This window comes from Callionymus lyra, chromosome 14 (assembly GCF_982586985.1).
Source record: "Callionymus lyra chromosome 14, fCalLyr1.hap1.1, whole genome shotgun sequence".
In the NCBI taxonomy this organism is placed as follows: Eukaryota; Metazoa; Chordata; class Actinopteri; order Syngnathiformes; family Callionymidae; genus Callionymus; species Callionymus lyra.
The window spans coordinates 14,578,843-14,601,266 of NC_141831.1; the positions used below are offsets into that span (position 1 = coordinate 14,578,843).

Consider the following 22,424-nt stretch of genomic DNA (forward strand, 5'->3'; position numbering starts at 1 on the left):
TTTTTCTTTTACAATTTACATTCAAATATTCAGTCTGTTAATTTTTTTTCGTGTCGCATTTAAACTTCCGACCACTAGATGGCATTAAGTCCTTTGGAGCCAAGGGTACAATTTTTATCTTGAGGTTCCTGGCAAAGACTGAGGACAAGATGATACAATCAGTTTAAAGCTGATATTTGGAGATATTGTGGTTTCAAATCAATCAATAGGAGTTTTGTCAAAAGCCATGTGGTCTGAAAATTTTGCAACACCAGAGTCAAGTACTCGACAATACTACAAAAATATCCTTTTTCCTACAGTATCGCATTATCTTATCGTAACACCTTTATCCTTGAGGAGCCTTAAAGTTCTTCCTCAGTTAAATGTATATTTTGAGTTCCCACAAATACACTTAATTTTGATCAACGTCATTTAAATATAAAGTTCTCCACTGAGACGAATCAAATCATATTTCCTGCTTATTTTGCAATCAAAAATGTATGTTGACATTGACGCATTTCTTCTATTAATAGATGTTATTGTTGTTGAAACTCTGATTTAATATGTTGCATATTGTCTCCATTCTGTGTCACATGTGCGTCTCTAGATCCGACCAGAGGGAGCACCAAGGTCGCAGACTGGATCCGTCCAGACACATCATCGATTCAAATATGCGCCTTTTTTTTTTTCTTCCTCCGCCAGTCTCGCGCTGACCTTGGGTCAGTGCGTCAACGCTTTCGCCCCCTTAAATCACTGAACCCCACTCATCGCTGTCTGCCGTCTCTCTTCAGACTGTTGTGCAATAAGGAGGAGAAGAGGAAGAAAAAAAGGAGGAGGAGGGAGGAGGAGAAGGGAGGGAGCAGGAGGGGAGAGAGTCCCCTCCAGCTGTCGAGCGCATCACTGACAGGCAGGTCGGTTAACAGTGTGCGCACCGCAGACTGTCCACGGCGCATCTCCGTGGCCATTGATCCTCCTGACACGAGTCCAGCAGCCCCTCCAGAACCAGGACCATTCTGACACATGGAGGGGGCGGGAAGGTTAGTTTGAAGAAAGAGAGGACGAGAGAAAAAAAAGAGAAAAAGAAGAAGCCCGGTGGGGAATATCAGCTGTGAGGAGAGGACCACCACCAGAAAAAGAAGTCCAGTCTGCAGGGACCAGAACCACCGTTATTGCTGGTGAGTGTTTCCATTTACCTTTTTTTTTTTTTTTTGGGGGGTTCTGGCACAATGTGGACCAGAAGCCACTACTTCAGCAGCGGGGTTTCATTCAAGTGCTGCGGCAGGAACAGGTCTCTCTTGTGGACGCGGTGCAGAGATCCGATGCTGTGGCAGGATTCAAGTGCAACACATGAATCTTCCTTTATTTTTTTTTTATCCCATGTCCGCGAACAAAACCCCGCGTAGACAAGCGACTCAACTGCGACAAAAGTGACTTTGCTGTCTGGTTAAAAAAAAAAGAGAGAAAAAGGGCACTAAGAAACGGCGGCGTCTCTGCGTAAATCCGCGAACCGCGAGTGACCCTTTTGCGCCGCAACCTGTGAAAAGACTGTTGATCTGAGGACAAGTTGCCTTCAGCTGCAGACCTGCAGTGAAAACGGTCTGAGCACCGCATGTCCTGTAGAGGCGCGAACATCTTCATTGACGACACGTTAGAACAGAAAACAAACAAACAAAAAAAAAATCAAGGATGTTTTTCAATATGCTGACGATGCCCGATCTTATTTCAATGATATCCGATTGACTCTTGATTGATTGATTAATAAGTGCATTTATTTTACATTTGCAAGAAAAGATGAACAGTTAAAGTTGTTCAGTTCAAACTTCTGATATCATGAAGTTAAATGTATATATTTTTGGTCTATAATATTGGTCGTAGCTCCCGCTTAAACACAGCTTTATGTTTTGGAGGGAAAGTAAAATGCAGATGCTAAGTATGCTAAGCAAAATGGTGTCAAAGTTTTTGAATAGAATGTGACCCCACTTTGTTTTTTTATTGTTTTTATTGTTGTGATTCCCAGCTGCTTTGTTTAATATTTACCAAAGCTTGATCTTTTATTTTATCTTTGTCTTTGCTGTTGTGGAAATTATATGATCGTGCAACCATTAGCTAAATGTTATGGTAGCATGTGGCTATCACTTTGATTATAAACAAGCCCATTGTTAAAGAACAAAGTAACTACTGTTGAATATTGAGTTTTTCATAACTATTTGTTGCTTCATTTGATTTAGGAAAAAAACATATTCCGTTAACCCAGAAGTTTGACAAGCTTGACCATATTCTACAGCAGGGGTGGGCAATTCAGATTCTTCAAGGGCCACATTCAATTCTGTGAATGTTGTAAGGGGCTGTCAGGCGAAAAGAAAGACGAGAAAATCCCTAAAAAAAAAACCACATTAGACTGTGACATTTATTAAGCTGCAATTTTAGTCTTGTATATATGTTTTTTTTCAAAACATTTCTTCAACTAACTTAAAAAATATATTTTGAGGGATTAATATATACTCAAAAAAATTACACACAAAAAAGGAGGGAAAGTAAATAAGTGTTATGTAAAAATTTAAATGAATATTAAATACAAAATACACTTTTTAAATGAATTAGAACCATTACATATACATTATCATACTTTGACATTACGAGGACCGCATACATACAGTCAAAGGGCTGCATGTGGCCCCCGGGCCGCGCTTTGCCCAGGTATGTTCTGTTCTTCTATGTTGGGAAATATTGATATGGCGATACATATCTTTTTTTTTATCACAATATTGTATTATTTGAGAGCACTGTAGCCATTTCTTTTTTTAAAAAGAAAATAACTTGAAAAATAAACATTAAAATAAATAGTTTTCTTTAGCATAGTTATTTTACCTTTTAAAGTGTGTTTAAATATGTTTAAAATAAAACCAGTTTTTTAACAATTGACATTCAAATATTCAGGGTCTGTTAATTTTTTTGTCTCATTTAAACTTCCGACCACTAGATGGCATGAACTCCCCCACAGCCAAAGGAATAATTATATCTTGCAGTTCCTGCCGATGACTGAGGACAAGAGGATACAATCAGTTCACAGCTGATATTTGGACATATTGTGGTTTCAAATCAATCAATAGGAGTCACGACTTTGTAAAGACTCATGTGGTCTGTAAACTCTGCAACGCCACAAATATGTCCTTGTTCCTACAGTATCGCAATATCTTATCGGTGTCCCTGTATCGTGACACCTTTATCCTTGAGTAACCCGAAAAGTTCTACCTCAGTTAAATGTATATTTTTTAATTCCCAGAGATGCAGATACTAAAAAAGACTCCAAAATGAGGAAATATTCAAGTATATGTGGACGTATTAATCAGCAAAAAGTGTTCTGGAAATGAACTCAACAATGTCATGGGAAACTTTTGGGTTTGCATGAAAATAAGGCTTCTATGCTGAGACTGTTGTATGGTTGAGTTACTAGAATATTTCACGAAACATAAAGAATATAAAATGTAAAATAAGTATTTAAAATTAAAAGTATGAGGAAACGAAGCAGGAAAAAAGAGAGAAGGCATATATTTCCATCGTTACACGTATGACGGCTATAATGTATCTCAGTGTAGCACCAATCTAGTTGGGGGGTCAGCCCAGTTGTCAGCTCTGATCACAGGGGAAGACAGAAATCCTCACCTTGCCATAGCTGAACATCAATTTTAATCTACCGGTGATTCAGAGTCGTGACCCGATATCCGAGAACCTCGAGTCTCCTGGCTCTGTAGTCGAGCTTTAAGTGGACCACAGCTTTAACCTGCTGTCTCATCTGTGTAAATAAAGGATGCAACCATCAAAACATTGACCTTGAGGATCATCATCTCAGAGAAGAAATATTTAATTAAAAGGTGATGCTTCATCGTACTTCTTGTGTTTAAAGCCTCAACATGCGTTTTCGTTCTCTCATGAATCCCATCATTTGTCGCCTGATATCCGCACAATCCTTCCCCCAGTCACAGAAAAACGTTCCATCTGTAAGTTTCAGATACTGCCTTTTACCCCAAAACCAAATCTTCTCCCCTCGACGTGGTCCCAGCTGGACTTTAAATCTGAGTTTGCCTCAGCCAGACCGTGTTTACCGGCCCCTCGCATCCGTCTGTCTGAGCAGATGAAGAAACTGGCGGAATAGAAGTCATTTACTTGTGGTCACACACATGAGTCCACGTTAAGGGGGGGATCAGGGAGGTGGGGGGTCCTGCGGAACGAGGAATGACTCTGCAGAACGTCAAAAAAAATATGGCGCGATACAAGATGAATGGGCACACCAACACACGTCTCCCTTAATGTGATGGGTTGTTTCTCAAAGAGGTATTTTGGAAATGGCACCTTGAGGCACTGCTCGATTTGAAAAGATTTTCGATACAGAAAAGATCTGAGACGTCACGAAAAAACCCCTCTAACAGAGACCTTGTTATAAATCTCATCTTTAAATATTTCAAAAACTCAAACGACTGAATACATTTATTGGCTCACAGCAAACTAATAATTGGCCTTTAAAGTCTCATTGTAGCTTTGCCCTTCAAGGCCACCGTAGGTCCTACAAGCACAGTGAGAGATTAATTGTTGGTCAAAATCCGTTTGAACTGTTAAAAAGTAATTTAATTTATTGGGGTTTTTAACAGTTATTTTTTTACTACCCACATACAAATAAAAACATAACCTTCTTGATGAAAGGTAGTAAATAAAGATGAGCAGTAAATTGATTTTGGTCAATATGTTTTTAGAATTACAAAGTTTCATGACACAAAAATACTCTGCTAAATATTTTATAAAAGTATTTTAAAGTTTAAATGCAATATATCCATAAGAATAATCTCCCCACAAGATCCACATACTTTTGACAGTTTTTCAATGTCGCATGACTCATTCTCTCCCTTAACAAGGGCCACATTGAATTGATCCATAGATAATTGGATGTTCAATTTGTATATTTCATGTGCAGTGTATATAGTGGTTATATAGTGGCTCAAAATACCGTATTTCCCACTATAAAGCGCAACAAAAATCCTTTAATTTTCTCAAGAGTGGACACTTCACCTTATTTGTGAATTCTAGTTGTACTGTTGATCTTGAACCGGTTCCATGTGGTCCACGGTGCCCAAAAAATGCCAAATGTTGGTTATCTAAAGGGCCCCGCCACGAGGCACCATGGTATTACTACGCCATGGGCTGTGGTATAACCTTTGTGAGGCGTAGTGGTATTACCCTAAGCTGTGCCGTGTTAAATACGACTAATAATCCGTTGCGCCCAATGTATACAATGATACTGGTTTATTGATATAGCGCCTCATAATATTGGGGTTAGAAAAATATGGTGGATAAACGTTTGATATTGTATTATAAAGATGCCAATGATTAAGATAAAGAAAAGTTTTTCATGTCCACAACTGCACAGAGACGTCAAAAAAAAGTAAAACTGAGGCTGAAAGAAAAGTCATTTGATAGGAATTATAAACTGTTACAGTTTGGTTAAACAAAACAAAAAATGTTTGGCCCCCCGCCAAGAATGCTATAAGATTTTGGCCCCTTGTGGGGAAAAAGAATCAAAATTGACTGAAAATAATAAAACGGTTCTGATTGGTTGGAAAAACTTGTTTGGAAAAACCAAACAAAAAATGATCGGAACAATGCCGAAACAAAGTGTTCAGGTTCACAACATGCCAATTTGCATTTGGAGCCTTCACGGCGAAGGCGGCTGATTCGATGTTGAGGATAACGATAGATGACAGGAGGTAATCACTAGAGCCCACTACAACACTGGAGGCTTGACCACAAGCGTGTCAGTCATGACCAGGAAGCTTAGAGGGTGGATATGCAGAAAGATGACAGGAAATGGAACACGGCCAGACAATGGTGGGGTGTGTGGGGGGGGGGCTGCACTCCGTTGAAGCTGGATATGTTGTCACTTCACTTATTCAGCACGAGCAAATACAATTTGTAGGAAGAAGTGCTAAAATGAAATATTGAAGGTTGCGGAGTGCTGCTGCATTTGGGCTGATTTAAATGAGGATCTCTCGACAGATTATCTGTTTCCAAGATTTCCACAGAATTGGTTCACTTCATCTCGCTGATCTTCCATCATCCCTCTTTTTATTATGCAGGAAAGAAATGATCACAGATGCTCCATTTACACATGAACGCTACCTTCTCGCAACCACCCCGGTACACTCCTCACACTGTAGATCTGCCAGCAACTGTCATTTGTTACACCCAGATTAAAAATTATTGGGATTTAACAAAGGGCTCCAGAGCAAAGCGCTTTTGCATAATGTTATTTCGTGAAAAGTCACTTGGTTTAGAAAAGATGAAACTCCTCTTTTTGGATGAAATTGTTCTTTTATTCCCAATGGTTTCGTGTTTTTTGTCCGGTTTTGGTGAGTGACCTATAGAAGTGTCAAATCCCTAAAATGTCAATGAGTTCCAGAAGGCAGACGCTTGAAATAAGGATCGCTTGAGGAAAACATCTGGATTTCCTGAGAAGTTTTTAGACACTTCAAGGTCGACAGATGCGCTGTTGAATTGTTTAACTGAGTAAAAGGGAAAGCGATAGGAAAAAAAGTAAATTGAACATTGTCTATTTCAACTCAATTTGTTGTTATATGGATAGTCCAAGTGCCATAGTACTTGTGATCAGTGAATTTCTACATTAAATATGTTTGTGTGTGTATATATATATACAGTGTGTGTGTGTATATATATATATATATATATATATATTAATTGCTTCATGATCACTAAGATCCTTCGGGGGGGGGGGAATATTTGGTTGTCATGAGTAAAAAATTTACAGAAATATGTAGAACTCTTGATAAAATTACGTTAACACAGTGTCTGATACAAATTTCCAGGAATCAATCCAAACTATATGGGTCAAACCCTTGGATTGTGGAACAAAGGTGACCCACCAAGTCATTTTATTTGGCCCGTCACACAGTCGTCTCATCATCAAAGCCTTGGAATATACATTTTGATATGGTGACATGCAATATGAAGGTGGTTAAGATAAGTGACGGCGACGATGTTGACAATAAGGGGTAAAACTGACGTGTTAAAGGTAGTGTTGTAGTCAAGACCACACCAACCAAAACCGTGTTTGAACACCTCAATATGCCAATAACTCACAGTGACAGAGCAGTGTTTATGTCGTCTTCGTAATTGGAATCTGCATCAAATCAATAAGAGGTCAATTTTTGTTGGTTGATTTTAGCGCCCAGTTCCATGTGTGTGCGATCAATGCTGAATATTACACAAAACAAATTACATACATTTGTTTAAGGTTAGCATTAAACTCTTTACTAACTAACTTTAAATCGTGTTGATCATGGATACAGATGTTTATGTATTTGCGCCAGCAAGTCCAAGCTGCTACGTACAGAATTTATCCTTCGGGGGATTAATAAAGTATCTATGAAAGTTCAAGAAGCGCAACAGAGAAATCTCATCGGCATTCTGTAAATCCGTCGCAGCTCAGTCTCTGTCACTGTAGTTATTGAGCGTTTAATGTATTAAAATTGTGGTTAAAACCGCGACCACGACCGAAAGTTCAAAGGCATTTGACAGGTGGTGAATCACAAGCAGAGAGAGCGTGGTCACTCCGAGTCTGTGACACAAGGAAAGGCGCCTGCAGAAATATTTAGCCTTTGACTTCTAAATACTTTAGCTCGCATTTGTGATTAAGTCTGACACCACAGATCTAAACAAAACTTAAAAATTCTAGATAATAAACTCTGTTGACTATCAGTTCGTGAGATATCTTGACTGCTCAGATGTTGATGGTTTGACAGTAAATGCTTGTGAGTGAGGTGAATCATTTTATTGTCCATCAATTTGAAGTGTTTAAAATATTTAAGTCAAAGTCACAAAGGGGCCGAAAAGCCATTACTTTGTTGTGACTGCTCACGTCGAGATGATGAGCTTGACACCCTGACATAAGCTCCTGGGTCCGGCACGGCTGTAAAAGATATTAATATTTGAGTGTGTGAGTCATTGATGCTGCGAGTGGTCATTTCGGAAATTGACTTTTAAGCATGCCTTGGAATCAGTAGGATGGATCGTCCTCCGGCTCTTGAGCTGCTTCATGAACAGAATTTGATTGGCACTTCAGTGGAATCAATGCCGGTTTTAAGTGCTTTGGAACTGTAGATCATCGCGACGCCGACGCGCTAATTAGTCATCGGTGCTCAGGTTTGTTTGTTTCTACGACCGGGGTTGGAAAATTCTGATTGATTTTTCAATTCCTGAGGGTATGATCTCCCCGCGACGCAAGCTTCAGCCATGAAAGACTAAACCGACTGATCTTGTGAATGGCAGCTGCGGCCACCGATGTCAAAACCTGTTTCTCCGACAGAAATAGCGGTTGGAGGTAAAAATAAAACTGACGTGACAAAAAAAAAAAATGATGTTCCTGGATCTAAAAATGTATCGGACATAAGTGTAAATCTATAAACGACTGTTTGCTAACTGGGGACTTTGAAGTTTCGCCGTTTCATGTTTCAGTCGGTTTATCCGAGCAGAGCGAAGACCATGTTTTTCCTGTCAGGGTTCATTTGGAAGTTCATGAAATGAGGGAGACGGATAGAGGGGTTGACAAACGTAAAGGCAAGTAGACATAAATCCACCAAGTATCCATCAATTTTCTACTTCCTATCCAAGACCGGGTTAAAGAGAACCAGACTACCTTCTTACCAGAAACTTCTACCAGCTATTCTAGGAGAACATTGAGGTGTTCCCAGGTCGGGCGGGAGCCATGGACTCTCCAAAGTGTCTTGAAACATGAGGTCTCATTCCAGTCCGACATGAGCGGAACACCTCCAGAAGAAGGCACCATTAAAAAGGTGCCAGAGCCATCAAATACCCTTTTTCTAATGGCTCATCTAGGCCCTACTCTACTGAACGCGATCCACCAGGTTGGTGTTGTTTTTTTATTTATTCACCACAATGGTAGATCGACCATTTTAGAGTACTTGCTCCTCTCTGGTAGCAAGAGTCAAGCCGGCACTAAAAAAGCCATGTTGACGGACTGCCATCCAATGATTGGTCAAAGAGAAGTCACTAAAGAATCAGCTGCGCCACTACCAACACAAGAAACCCAACTGCCATTAAAGAAAAGAAAAACTTGTCAGTCCAGAAAGTTGTTCTGTGGATGAGGTCCAACATGGCCCCCATATTGTGCTGACCGTGAGTAGGTAACATCGTAGTGTTGAGCTGAGATAAGTCGGGTAGGGCTGGAAATGTTTACAGGAAATGTGCAATAAACTGAAAGTTCAACTGCTGCCTTTCCACTTGATGAGAAACCAGTCAATCCTGAACTACTGACTTCTCTCTTTCATCTTTCATTTGGGCCTCTTGACTCTATGATCTTGATCTTTTGACCCCAAAATTGGTGACCCTAGATGAGGGAAGGGACGTGGATGCACCTGGAAATGAAGAGCTTTGCCGTTTTCGTTCAGCACTCTCTCCCCTGTGGCCGACAATACCGGGGCCTCATCCATCTCACGCTTCATCTTCCCCTCGCTCAAGAACGATGGACTCACTCCAGCTCCTCAAGTATCGGTACTAGAGTCTGAACGGGTAGTTGTAGTTGGTGTTTCTCAGTCCGACTGCTTCTCAGCCAAATGGGGTTCATTCTATGTCCTACCAGTTAAGGAATCGGTGGATTCGCCCCCTGGCCGCTGCCGAGTCTCCACTGTCACATATTTTCTCATAAAAAAAAAGTGTTTATATAAGTTATGATGTTCCCGAGGCTACAGATAAACATTGCTCCTTATATAACCTCCCTCATACCATACTTCCCATTCTTTGATTCCTTTTTTTTTATTATTCTGTGTGTGATACTCCATCATTATTCCGCTCACGTCTCGCTGACCATCTCAATCACTGGGTCCCACTCTGTAGCAATTATAAAGCCTCAGGTGTTGTTGCTGCCAGACGACCAGAAAGGAATGATGAGGCATCCACGTGTTGCCCTGGAAACCCCTTTTGTCTTGTAATATGTAGGAAGGCTTATTGTTCTCAGAAGTTCCCGAGGAGTGTTAATTTCACCGAGTCCCAGTGGGGTCACCGTCCTCAGCCTCGGTTATTTGCATCCGTAAAAATGGAAGGTTGCCAGGGAACAGGTTTCTCGACCGAAATTCAAGTTTTATGGCGACTAATATTGTTACTAATCATTGCACTGTGTGCAGTTTTGCAGTCTTCAATGGAACCTGAAAGTCAAAATAAAATTCTTGTTGTCGCTCCTGCTGAGTCAGCGTGTGGTCGCGACTCAGCGAACGAAAGAAAATAATGAAAAGCCTCACATAGTGTAGATCCCACCTTCTGGGCTTTTGCACTTCAGAGTTTTTTTTTCCAACTTGTTTTTTATCAATCAAAAAAAAAATGGATTGTTTGCTTGAAGGAACGGTGCAAGAAAAACCTTCCAAATCTTGTCATGTCAGACAGGATTGGAAGCTGTTCCGTGGAGTCCTAATATGTTCAGTGTTGTTGCAGGCAACGCTGTAAAAACAACAGGTTTGGTAACACACTGTTTTATAGCTCACACGGGAAGCTAAATACTGCAAGAGTAATCTCACGATGAATATGGAGTATATTTTACTTATCGTGGCCTGCCAGACGCTCGCAGGCATTTATCTCCGTGTAAGGCATTTGGTCATTTCCATGTTGGCACCGTCTACGCTTAATAAGACAGGAAAGAAAAATTGAAAAAATTAAAAAAAGATGATGTTCTGCTGTCTTGGACGCCTGGACACACTGCAGGTAATGATGAAATACGCCTGATAAATAATGTAATTCAAATGGAAAAGGGAAATTGTTTTGGGGTTTTTTCCTCGCAGTTTCTTTGAAATTAGAAATGGAAGGGATGTCAAAAGCTTCTGAAAACCCAATATTCCTTAATCACTCGCAGTCTTCCTCTCCAAGATGCAATAAGTCCCTCATCATGACCATGTTTTGAAGTTATTACTTCAGTAATATAGTTTTCCCCCCTTCTGAAATGTCGGCGAACAAGAGGTTACGAGATCAGAGTCCTTTACAGCTGGATGGAGAAGAATTGAAGACCATAATTACATCATAATCACTCCCTGCTTTTTTTTATACAACAAGTCTTTTGAAAGGTGGAGATCTCTGGGGTTAATGACACGCAGTGACAAACCTCGATGCTTGACCAATCATAGCAGAGTGGGTGGGGTTGTGTTAAAACAAGATTAAATCTTCTGGGCAGGGCTTAAGTACATTTTCCAATGTAAATATTTTAATTAAAAGAGAGTTTTGTACAAACAGACACATACTGTTGAGTACAGTATTTATGCTAAATATTTAATGGTGCAGGATTAGACCAAAGCACGTTCCTAGTTTGCGGAACCATTCGCCGACTATGGCAATACAAAATAATTTAGATTCTGATGGAGATTCAGCCAAATGGAAAGTTGGAGAGTCAAATTTTCAAGAAGAGGGCACTATTTAGGAAAACACTCATCAAGATATATAAACATAAACGGTATACATGGCGTTACACAAGGGCGAGACATGTACGTAGGTTTGAAGTTTTTAAAGAAAATTACTTCAAAGAGAGAGGAGGCAGGTTCAGTTTCGAATTAGAATTAGACTATTGAACCATCTTACAATTGGCAAAAGGGGCTGAAATTTTGCTATTGCCTCTTAGAATGTAATGCATATGGTTTATATTTTGTAAAAATTGGATGTATTTGAGTTTGTACCCCTTTTTCGAGACCTTATTGAGTTGCCAAAACTTGCTTCAAACTACATATTTTCAAGCGGTTGTCAAATCTATAAGACAATTAAGCTACCTGCAAATTTTAATTCCTTGTATTGTGAACTTCATATACCACATGTATATAAATTAAGTATAGTAGCCATCAATCGTTACTGTCATAGATTACTCTTGTGACTTTTCCTTTATACTAGTCACGCAAATGTTCTAGGAGTAAGAGTACAAGGAGACGACAAAGGATAACAAAGGATAGTAATACATATCTGGTGATGCACGTACTTAAAACCAGAACAAGTACTAGTCAATTGGCTTCTGTCACTTCTCTGGGGTGTCGCACGACCTCCTGTCGCCCTTTGAATAAAAACACAAACAACATTTGCAAGTGAGACCACGACCCAGTCGAACAACAACAACCTGCTTGAAGAGATTTGCTGCCAGTCCTTCCTCTGAGGACTGATGTCACCGTAGAGAAGTTCTTCACTTTCACTCGGCTTGTTGTGGATTCATCGTGTCTGTAGGAATGAAGTCAGGATGTTATCCGGCGACATGCAAATGCATATTCATGTTCCGTCCACCGTCCTTCATCTTAAACCTAAATTCACGGCGCCAGGCAAGAGTCACCTTCACATCATAAGCCCTTAGTTGTGTTTCTACCAGAGGGGCTTGATTTATGCCTTTCCTCGGTTACCCTGAGGAAGAACCATGATGTATACAAGCCAGGAAGCCCCTTTCTGTCACGGGCCAACATGCATGAAGGTCGAATCTAGTTTAACAATGATAAGAAACCATGTCCAGCCTCAATTGTGTCTCGACCAGCATCAACGAAAAACGGGTATTTTCTTAAAGGTATGCTAATAAGGTATTGTCGTCACTGACGCTATTTCAGCTACAATACCATAATGTTAATTTGATTTTATTTAAAAAATTAACTTAAAAAAATGAAATAATATAGTAAGCTAAGATGGAAAAACCTTAAACCCAAAATACACATTAAAAAATATGAATAGAAATTTATAACCAATAAATTATGCATTTAAAAATGATTATTTAACTTTAACAAGAGGTTTTTATATGTAATAAAAAAAATATTCTTAAACTTCTTGCATACAAAAAGGTAGCTATTGAAGCCCTTCACCACATTTTGTTAAAATGTTTACAGTCATAGTTGTATAAGGAAGAAAATAATCAAACAAATAATTAAAATGTCTTTCTTTGACTCTATCCTCAAAACAAAGATCTGTAGAGAACATGATGGATAATTCTGTTACAAGAACACAAAAACAAACTGCTAAAGTAGGCTAATGCTAGTATAAGCCGAGTTCCCATAAACCCTTTCATCTTTGATCATGAAGAAGCATAATGTAAACACTTTTTTTTTTTTGTACACAACTTCATGTCGACTCGGCTCGAGGGCACGACAAGGCTGCAGCAACAAGAGGCTGTAGAGGAAACATTCCGACACATGCATAATGTGACCCTGGGATAGTACTGAGGAGGCTTAACACACAAAGGTTGTTGGGATGTATTGTGATGCTTTTAAAAGTTTTATATATATTTGGTCAAAACTTTTAGATTGCAATTTATTCTTTAGAATCATTTCATTCAATAATTTCAATATTGAAAGGTTGAATTTGTTTTTATTTCAATTGGTTATTTCAATTGTTAAAATAATTGAATCTAACATTGCATTTAATCCTTGTTATCTTAGGGTCAAAGTGAACTGAAAGGCCAAAACAAATGTGTTTGTAGTATCCCTTGTTTTATCTCAGGGTCAAGGTGACCTGAAAGCCAGAAAACAAATGGGTTTGTGGTATCCATTGTTATCTCGGGGTCAAGGTGACCTGAAAGCCCGAAAACAAATGTGTTTTTAGTATGTCTGGGTCAAGGTGACCTTAAAGCCCGAAAACAAATCTGTTTGTGGTATCCCTTGTGTTTCCTTGGGGTCAAGGTGACCTAAAAGCCCGAAAACAAATGTGTTTGTGTTATCTCAGGGTCAAGGTGACCTGAAAGCCCGAAAACAATTGGTTCGTGTTATCTCAGGGTCAAGGTGACCTAAAAGCCTGAAAACAAATGTGTTTGTGGTATCTATTGTTATCTCAGGGTCAAGGTGACCTGAAAGCCCAAAACAATTGGTTCGTGTTATCTCAGGGTCAAGGTGACCTAAAAGCCCAAAAACAAATGTGTTTGTGTTATCTCAGGGTCAAGGTGACCTGAAAGCCCGAAAACAATAGGTTCGTTTTATCTCAGGGTCAAGGTGACCTAAAAGCCCGAAAACAAATGTGTTTGTGTTATCTCAGGGTCAAGGTGACCTGAAAGCCCGAAAACAATAGGTTCGTTTTATCTCAGGGTCAAGGTGACCTAAAAGCCCGAAAACAAATGTTTTTGTAGAATCTCAGGGTCAAGGTGACCTGAAAGCCTGAAAACAAATGTGTTTTTAGTATCCCTTGTGTCATCTCAGGGTCAAGGTAACATGGAGAGGTTAATTCATGGAAGTATATCAGTGCCATCAGTCTCATCATTTCTATATGGAATTGAATTACAATTTATTTTACACAGAGTTTAATACTATAACCCAAATAATTCAAATAGATAATTTCTAAATTCACTATGCTTTAATTTGTAGCCTTTTAAATTCAATAGAAAACTGTTGTTATTTTTATATTGAAACCTAAGCATGATTCAAAGGGTAGAAAATCAGAATTTTTTTATTGCCACCGTTGTAAACACCACTTTTGTGGTGGCATATAAATATGAACCCGACGGTAATCCATGTCATAAAGTGTTCCAGGTGCATGGTATGGAAATGGGTTCGCGGTTGTGCGAGTGTCATCAAATGCGCGAGCTACTCGTCGTAAATCCAGCGCTAATCTTGAAGTTGATGTTTATGAGAATGCGTAACGACATGGCGAGCAGCTTCGCCAGCTAATCACACATTGTCATTGTATTCATATTATGATGCTGGTCCAGCCGTAGGTGTTTGAATGAGGCCGTACTTGATTGATCCTTCCACGGCTCGGAGCCAGCTTTATACTGGCGACGCTTTATGGTGGACTTGTAAAGTTCAATGACCCGCGCAGATACTGTACAGCCAAACAATTGTGTGCAGTCGAGTCCACCCTCACGTGTGGAGCTTCTTTTTAGAGCCCGGTGGGCAATTCAATTCCCTTCAGGGGCCACATTATACAGTGTATTACAAAAGTGAGTACACCACTCACATTTCTGCAGATATTTAAATGTATCTTTTCATTGGACAACACTGACAAAATAACGCTTAGACACATTTTAATTGTGTCAGTGTGTTGCTTATAAAACAGTGTAAATGTATTTGTTCGATTAAAATAACTCAATATATAGTCATTGTGGGGGGCTATCAAGCCAAAAGAGAAAAGTGAAAAAATGATGGAAAATCTTGAATAAAATGGATATAAAATAACTATTTCCTTAACACCATCTCAATATTCACTCAAATTTTTTTGAGCAGCAACAAATATTCCACAAAACGACCAAAAAAAGAGCTAAACATAGATATTAAAGGGATAGTTAACCCACTTTTTCTACTCACCCTCATGTTCACTAAGGGTTAATATTCTATTCACAGTGATCTATTTATTTTTGAAGTTATAGGCATCACGGTCACGTGATCTGAAGTACCCGCCATTGCCTGTGAATTATTACAAGTTACAAAACCATGAAAAACATTAAACGATAGAAAATGCGAAGGCCATGACATTTAGTTTTAAATGTTTTCACTTATAAGGCCTTGAATTAAACGGGTGCTAGCGTCATTTTTTTCTGAATCTGGCGCCATCGGCCAGAAATTAGGCGAGCAACCTTTTTAAGTCAATGAAGCTGCGTTGAAGGACTTGCAACTTTTAAAAGTAAGTAAGTACATTTTATTTGTATAGCGCTTTTTCAGACCAGGGTCACAAAGCGCTTAAACCATCAAAACAATATTCAATAAAGTATATACTTTAAAGATCAAGATAAAACTGATAACACAACAGGAGTTCCAGAAAATCAAGGAAAAGCCTGATAAAAGGATGTAACTTGCTTTGATACACGAGCCAAAGAGATTTACGTTAGTTTAAACTCTCCTTAGAATGAGACGAACAATAATAATAATAATGGAGTAGCGCCGTTGTTGACTATTTAGGCTGTTGCAGAAGAACGAAAATCGGTAACTCGGCAGTTCATGGCGGCCATTTTGAGTCCAAGAAGATGTATGAGTTGACCCCTGTAGCACCTGTGAGATGGTAACTAAGGTGACTCAGGGGGGCCCTATATAGTAGAGCTAGCGGTTGCCACTGGGGCCCACATTCTAATGTCGGGGCTTCCATACGAGAGGGATGTTATAAATGAGCACTATTGAGTTATTTGGATGTTTTTTAGTGCGTTAGTGCGAAACGTGGACGCCTTTTGCGACCGTGGTATGGACAAATTTTTGCCAGTTACACCAAAAAGATACAGATTACTGAGAGAAAATGAGGGGTCATAGTCATTTTGGGTTAACTATTCCTTGAATTACAATAAGTTGTTTAAAAAATAACTCAAATTTAACATATTCTTTATGCTCTAATCTACATGGATCAGTTCTGATGTGTTGAACAGGAGATGCCATAGAAGTCCAGGTTTTTACACGAGTCCTCGCTTATCAGCCGCACACATTCTCCACACGGAGTGGCGTGAACAATGTTCATCTGAGCCGCAGTCGGTCACGCTCATCCTCAGCCGCCGCCGTCGCCTCTGCTCCACCGGCAAACGCCAGCGCAGTGATAGTTGCTGCACCAGCAGCTCAAGCTTCTTTGATCACCACAATCACTCTCACCGCAGCGCGTTTAGGCCGAAACAGCGGCAGCCCACACGGTGCATCGAGGATTATGTTTCTCGCAGATATGCACACACAAGCAATTTGTCAACTCCTGCGATTGTGGCGTCGGGAGGCGAAAAAAAAAACCCTGCGCTCAGAGATTGTTGCGTCATTGTGTTTCTGTTCTGAAGATATGTTGTCGTGTCCGGAGCCTTCAGTCCAACACAAGCTTTATCCAGACGGTATTCAAAATGCTATTGTGTACAAGCTGAGAGTCGAGTAAATACATTGGTTGACAGGTAGCCCAACTTAATCCACTGCTGACTATACATGTCAACCTCTATATTATTTATTTTCTATGTATACTGCTATGATGGTTTATGTCTGTGTGTAGATTGATGGTCGTGTGGATGAAGATAAAACTAGAATTGCGTTTCCAGAAGAAAATGCAGTGTGAACGCTGAATCTGCTGAATCTGTAAACTGTAATGCTTGAAAGTATTGAATTACTATTCAAAGTGAAAATGTGTGGAAACGGTTGAAATGATGGCATGCAGGAAAAAGGCTGATGTGAAAACATTGAAATAAACTGAAAAAGGTTGAGAAGAAGAAGAAAAAAAGAAAAGGTAGAAAAATACCAAGAAGAAAAAGCAGATAAGAAGAAGAAAAAAGTAGTAGAATTAGTTGTAGTAGAAGTATATTAGGTAGCGTTAGAAGTAGTAGTGGGAGTAGAACTAGTAGTAGAAGTAATAGTTGGAGTAGAATAAGTAATAGTGGGAGAAGTAGTAGTAGTGGCAGTAGTAGTAGTAGTAGAAGTAAATGATGAAGTAGTAGTGGGAGTAGAAGAATAAGAAGTAGTAGTAGTAGTAGTAGAAGTGAATGATGAATTAGTAGTGGGAGTAGAAGAATAAGAAGTAGTAGTAGTGGCAGTAGTAGTAGTAGTAGTAGTAGAAGTGAATGATGAATTAGTAGTGGGAGTAGAAGAATAAGAAGTAGTAGTAGTGGCAGTAGTAGTAGTAGTAGAAGTAAATGATGAAGTAGTAGTGGGAGTAGAAGAATAAGAAGTAGTAGTAGTAGTAGTAGAAGTGAATGATGAATTAGTAGTGGGAGTAGAAGAATAAGAAGAAGTAGTAGTAGTAGTGGCAGTAGAAGGAGTAGTAGAAGTGAATGATGTAGTAGTAGTAGTGGGAGTAGAAGAAGTAGTAGAATTAGTAGTACTGTTATTGTGTGAATGCTTGAAGGCATAACGTCTCTAAAATACAAATGTCAGCAATTGTACGGAGACATCTGATAATATTAGAAATGATTTAGGAAAAAAATGATTTCCATTTGTTGACGCAAAGGTAGGATATATTGAGACTCCAAGAATAAAAAACAAAAAACATTATTTAATGTATTGTTTTGCTCGAGCTAGCATTTATTAAAAAACGTTATGATTCAGCTCCGTGAACAACGGCAGCAATAAAACATGAGACCTCCATTGGCAGGTTGACAGCCATCCCAACGATAACGGGAGTAACACAAGAAGATGGTGCCTCATGTGTATTTAGTTGCCCTCGTCTACTGCCATCCTTCACTCCGAAAGACTAAGGGAAATCTGGACATTAATTAATAATGTTAAAAGTGTACACGAGCCTCTCTGAGGAGCAGTGGTTCTCTATGGCTGTAGAGGAATGAAAGAAATTAATGTGCCCCAAATTTTCTGCGACAGAATATGCTTCAGTCAGCATTATATTTGCTAGTTATGTTTTTTTTTTTGTCCATGTTTATCTGTCAGTATCAGTGTTGCATTTCCTTTTATGCTAATGTTAACATAACAATGACTCTTAGTTGACAAAAAAAAGGAAAATCTAAAGGACCTCGTTTGAACCCACATTCAATTCAAGACACACAATTCTGTTTTCTTGCCTCTTTGGCAGACCTGGACAAAGTGGCCCCTTGACTCTATGTTAATGGCCCTCATGATCATGATTTTTTTTTTTTATTTATCACTATTTTCTAAATATGATCATAGGTTTTCTGTTTTATGACTGTCATTTTCGCAAGTATTTATTGACCCTCAACAAGATTGAAGTGAATATAAAAACATATTTGGAAAAAGTGCTTTAATATTTAGATTCTTAATAAGTAGTAAAGGTTTTCCAATATACAATAAAACCACAATTTAAGCATATTTAGCTTGATTGTTATTACTTGATTGGATTCTTAATTAAATAAAGGTGATTCAAATACAATAAAACCATAACTTGAGCATATTTGTATTACTTGATTAGATTTTGATTTAAATAAAGCTTATACAAAGTACAATAAAACCTTAATTTGACCATGTTTAGCTTTATTTTCATTACTTGATTAAATTCTTCTTTAAATAAAGCTTATACAAAATACAATAAAAACATAATTTGACCATATTTAGCTTTATTTTTATTACTTGATTAGATTCTTCTTTAAATAAAGGTTATACAAAATACAATAAAACCATATTTAGCTATATTTTTATCACTTGATTAGATTTTTCAGTTCTTTATTTTTGCTTGATGGCCCCTAAGAACAGCCACTGTAAAAATGTGGCCCCTAAATAAATGTAATTGGCCACCACTGCTCTTGAGAATAAAATGTACATATTTAATATTAATGTTTAATTTGATTCTAAGCTATCTTTTATAACAACATATGCAATTAGGCCCCTTGGCAGAGGTTTGTACTGTCTTGGAGATGTTCTTTGGGTCACTGAGTGATACACATTCAAGTCTGTTTGGAATTGTTTCTTACAACACAAAAGTCCACCAAGACATACAGTCTCAACTCTAGCAACGAAAAGTTTGCTCAGAGTCGCACTCCGTTTTTACCGCATCCAACATCTTGCCCACCAGAGACGCGTTTACCGATCAGTCATGCTTGCTGGAGTGCTGTGCCGCCTGAGCAGCTGCATTCGGATGCTACACGAGAGCATGCCATAGTCTGTTGTCACACTAGCCAGAGGCGTCGTCACAGCTGCCACTGCTCCAACTGGCCACACAGAAGACGAACCAGTAAACAGCTCAACTGAACTGATTCAGAGCAGGAACCAAAGCTGATAAGACTCACCTGATCCCAGGAGAGGAAGCTGATGGCTATCAAGGCTGGACAGAGATAAATGACTACAGAGGATCCGGGCAAGCCTATTTATAAACATTTGCATGGATGAGATGGTAAAATGTCGTCCGTTCATGCAGAGGGGGAAAAACAAAATATTCGCGCCAAACAGGTTCCTGCAGAGACTTTCTGTATTCACGGCTCCGGCTCTTGAGATAAGATTAAAGTCTCTGACGTATTGCAAAGGAGGACATGATTAGTAACATCCCCTTCGTCAAGCGGGGAAATGGGTGGCCAACTATAGCCCGGGGCAAGACACGCTCATGGGGATGAATGACGATAAGTTATAATAAAATTAAATTGGCTTTTAATAAATCGCCGCATTGACAGTTTGTGTGCAAAATGGGGATATAAAAAGAATCAGATTATGCAAACCTGTCAGAATCAAAGCCTCCGATAACTCACTTGGTTTGGATTGTTGAATGTTAGGATTTATAAGCTGATATCAGAAGTTATTTGGCAGAAAGGATTCAGGTTTTTTTGTTGTTTTTTTTATCCTGAAGATAGTACAGTTGTTATGAACATAATTAATTTGTTAAATTTACAACTAATCAATAGGAAAAACCATTCTCAATTTAACTTTTGTAAATAATTGTCTTTTTATTTTAAATACAATTAATATGATATACTTTTGATCACATTTGGATGTATATTACAATTTACAAAAGTGTCTACAATTCTGGAAATAAGGATATTTTGTTTGTAATACACATCATTTGTGTGTTTTGAATTTGTTTAAGTTTTGCCCCTTTCCCCCCTTGTGACAGTGGACATCATAAAAGGTATATCTATATTGGCACTAGGGCTTTGGCGATGCACTTATCTCGCGATACAATTCGAAAATGTAACATTCAGCTTATAATATGATCCGTTACGATATGTTCAGCTCACTTATGATATTTCGATACTGGGATAATTTCGCAATAATTTAAAAGTATTTTAAGTGACATTATGATTGTTCCACATTCTTTTGATTGAATTTCAATGACTGAAAATCAAAATATGTCCAAACTTCAGCTTTAAAAGCAGTTGGAGTCAGCTGTATCCTCTCATCCTCAGTTATCGCCAGGATCTCGTGGGATTCCATTATCCGGAAAGAAAAATAAACAAAAACACCATGAATATTTGCATACAAATTTAAATTGAAACAATTGTTAATTTAGTTTTACACACATCACATACTGATGTACAGTATATACAAAAAAATGTCTCGCACCCCTGATTTGCACAACGTGTTTTATAGCACATTTCCTTGGGTTTTTATTTAACGTTGTCTCTCATTAAACCCAAATCTGGGTTTCCATATGGGCTGTTTAAAGCCAACAAGTCATGCACTTTAACGTCCTGAAATGAAACGAGCTTATTACTTTGGAAGGAAGCCATTAGTCACGAAGATGCACTTTTACTGCTCATGTTTTTATATTGTACACTCCTCACACTTTATCCCCATTAGCTTTTGATAAGAAACAAGAATGTATTTTTCAACATATTGTTGGACTACAAGGCACAGAAAGACAGGCCTATAAAGCTTCAAGGTGAATCACTGGATGTTTGATTTATGGTCGGAATTATCCCGGTGGGTCAGTAAAGTGGGTGTAGTGAACCTCTCTGCTCTTGGTTGTGCTATTACCGCGGAGTGAAACCTTGCATTCCAATTACAGTTGGGCTATATAGCTGTCATTTCAGTTAATAATGACCACCTGCCCCTTCTTTAAAGGGAAACACTGGTCAGATCATGAACGCTTTCCCTATTAGTATGATCGATCGGTTCCCATCAAACCACTTAAGTTGTATAGATTTAATTCCACTAGCGAGGAAACGTGACGAACACTTGTAATTAACCAAGTGAAACCAAGGTTAACTTCCTGCCTTTAGCTAACAACAAAAAAACAACTTTTTTATTTATTCAATCTTACAAGGAAGCACTTGAATCAGAGGTTGTTACGAGACTAATTAAAGTTCTGCTCATTCCAAGCTTCATTTTATTTTGAGTCACACTCGTCCTCTTAATGGATAAATGACATTTGTAATCTCTCACATTAAGGCTGTCTCGCTTGAAGGCTGCCTCAGAAAATAAACAACTCCCTAGTGACTTATACAAATAAATAAATAAATAAAACGGATCACATATGGCCTAGAAGTCTGGCTTTATTTACTAAACCTTTTGATTTAACTAATCGCACATGATTCACAACACGAATGTTTTAAGATAAAACTTGTTGAAAAAAATAATATATATTAATATATATATATTATATAATAGATGATTATCTATGCTTAAATTGTAATTGTTCCACTCTTGAATGAATTTCTACTAATTAAAATAAAAAAAATATGTCCAAACATCAGCTTTAAAAGCAGCTGTATCCCCTCATCCCCAGTTATCGCCAGGATCCTGTGGGATTCCAAGAAAGAGGCTTAATTGCAACACAAAAATAAACAAAAACGGTATAGAAATAATTTCTATAAACGGCATAATTGATCACAAAATAAAAAAATAAAAAAAACAATATAACAAATCCAACCTTTCAATATTCAAATTATTATATTAAATTATTTAAAAACAAAAACAACTTGAACCTTAAGAAAATATGTAATGTTAAATTACGGGAATAGTTTCGTTATTGCTTCCCGATGCTTTGCGATCATACATTTTATCACGGGGTGCAATACGTCTTGAGGAGAATCAAAGATAAGTAAATCTTAAGTCAAGTAAAACCATGACGACCAAGTGAATCCACCTTTTGTGTTTCAC

General features: G+C 38.4%; 1 protein-coding gene across 2 annotated transcripts in view; it reads left to right on the top strand.

Annotated features, from left to right (window-relative positions):
- Positions 1-863: 863 nt before the first annotated feature.
- Positions 864-22,424, top strand: part of gabra3 (gamma-aminobutyric acid type A receptor subunit alpha3) — a 125,806-nt gene continuing 104,245 nt past the window's right edge. For both annotated transcript variants that reach the window (XM_087806658.1, XM_087806659.1), the window contains exon 1: positions 864-1,154. The gene's annotated coding sequence lies outside the window, so the exon portion shown is untranslated. The remainder of the gene's footprint in view (positions 1,155-22,424) is intronic.